Raw genomic sequence first — 2,489 nt, forward strand, 5'->3', positions numbered from 1 at the left:
CAACCCCAAAGAAAACTTGTCGTCTGCAAGAGTGGAGTTTCGGACCTCATCGCACCTGGGTGAGGGACACTTGGAAACAGGAGACCACATTTTTATGCCTCTTGTGACATACACTGAGGACAAAACTGAATGGCAGACACATGTAAGAGAGTCCTGCAAGTAAGTGATGGCTTCCAAAATCCAAAGGCCTTCAGCTGCCTGTCCCGGCACAGCTCTGGGTCCTGCGTGCTTGCTGTTGACCTTGAGCAAGGCATCTCATCTCTCCAAGCTGTGCTGTGATTCTTGCATTGCTGCAGCATCAGGGCCCAACTGTCTTGGACTGCTGTAGTCACCAGGGCCTCACCACTTTGAATTGTGATGATCCCCAGAATCAACGGAGCTCTAGCCAGACAAGAACCAAAGAAAATTTTGGGCAGAGTGGAGGCTCATACATTCTTCAACCAGCAAGGACTCAATCACTGGCCCATAAAGCTACCACAAGCACAGTGACTCTAACTCATAGAAAGTAAGCCATGCGCTGGTTTCTAAGCAGCTCTTGCACTGTGGGCTGTCTGCTGAGAAGAGAGGAGAAGCAAGAGGAGGTAAAGTACAAAGAACTGCAAACCCTAGAGTCTTTGTGGACCGTTAGATGGGCATAATCCCAACAGATCCACTGCTGCTCTCTGAGAAGGAGTCATAGTCCAACAAGCCCCCAAACCCTTTGCACATCTGCTTCCCCTTCAGAATGTGAGGCAACATCTCAGGGGTGACTTTGGGTAGTTCGTTTCATTTCTCTGGAGCTCAGCTTTCTCACCTATAATACAGGCAGAGCAGGGGCCAGTGGCCTCTGGCATTGAGTGCACACTGGACCCTGATACAGTCAGATTTGAGGTTAGACTCTCAGAGGGAGATCTGTGACAGCCGCTCTCAGCCCTAGTGCTCCAATTCTATTTTTTAGCCTCTGTACCCGCAGTTAACACAAGGTCTCAGCCAGGAGTGGAAGGCTCCAGGCTTAAGTCAGAAGGAGATTTCAGGGAGGAGGCGTCTCCAGACTTGGCCAGGTTTGCTGCCCAGCGCGGAACTGAGCCCACAGGCTTAGAGCTCTCCAGGGTCCTGACGGTCCTGGTTTGGGTCCCCATGCCCGGTGCCTGTGCCTCATCCCTGCCCTTCCTCCTGCCCTGGGGCGACTCTCAGCCACAGATTCCCAAAGGCCAGATCCAAGGCTCACGGGTAGCCCTGGAAAACATTCAGAAACCTATTTTTAATCGGCTTTAAAATTGGTCACACACACACACACACCAGCCCCATGTTTTTAAATGACTTATTGAACAAATAGGTCTGGATCTTTTTGCTTTTTATTCTTTGGTTGTATTTGTCCTGCAGGTAACACATTCTCCTCTTCTCATCTACTCTCTTCTCCCTCTCACCTCTCTCTTTTTCTTACCTTGTCCCCCTCTCTTCTCAGACTGAGTGGCCCCTTCCTCCAGGGAGAGAAAGAAACGCAATCTAATTATCTTCTGAAAACATGATTCTCATTGATTTCACTTTCTTTACATTCTAAATCTGAACTTGAATAATCCTGAAGTTCTCCAGTCTAGAAAAAACTTATTTCTCTATTAACTCCCATGTTGTTAGAAAACCGCCATACCCTTTGGAGCCACGAGCCGGACTTGGAAAGGGCTGGCCCGAGTGGGGCACTTGGCTGCAGCCCCTCACTCAGCAAGTGCGGCAGAGCCTGCTCCGGCCGCCGCGGCCACGGACGCCAGCGCCTGCGCCCAGCCAGCCGCCAGGCCCGCGGAGGGGCGCGTGGCGCCGCGACACTGAGCCTTTCCGCTGCTGAGTGAGGGTGAGCAGCTGTGTATCTGAGAAACGAGTGAGAGGCACTTTTGGGAAAGCACACATCCATTCTTCCTCAGAGCCCAAAATAAGATATTCCCAAACATCCAAACCGACCTCGAAGCGTGCCGGCCTTGGGTGCAGCTCCAGATTCCCCTCCTGACGGGTGGTAGAGGGTCGGGTGAGTGGCAGGTCGCAGGGGCAAGCAAGGGGAAGGCTGCTCTCCCTGAAAGCCCCGGGGACAGGGAAGCGCAGAGGTTCCGGGAAGGGGGAGCCGCCCTGCCCTGGAGCTGCCCAGCGGCGGAGCCGAGCCGGGGCTGCCTTGTGGCTGGGCCGGAGGGTGGCGGCCCTACCCTCCCTGCACGGTCACCCAGAGCCCAGGCTGCTGACGCGTCTCAAAGGGGGCGGCCTCCCGGCTGCGCGCAGCTGCAGAACGTGCACGCAATTCTGCGTATTTATCCTGAATAATTTTAAAAGAGAAAAAAGGCTTTTATGGGGTAAGAGAAGCGCATTAGAACTGTGAAAGACCAGAAATGATAGGAATGTTGAATACTAGGGCTAAGTGGGTTGTGGTGTATTCATTTTGTGGACTATTAAATGTATTATTAAAATGATAAACATAAGACCGGACAGATGAAGAACGTCAGAAATCCCACAAGTCAGCTGCTTCTCTT

The sequence above is a fragment of the Microcebus murinus genome, chromosome 21 (genome assembly GCF_040939455.1).
Source record: "Microcebus murinus isolate Inina chromosome 21, M.murinus_Inina_mat1.0, whole genome shotgun sequence".
Taxonomy (NCBI): Eukaryota; Metazoa; Chordata; class Mammalia; order Primates; family Cheirogaleidae; genus Microcebus; species Microcebus murinus.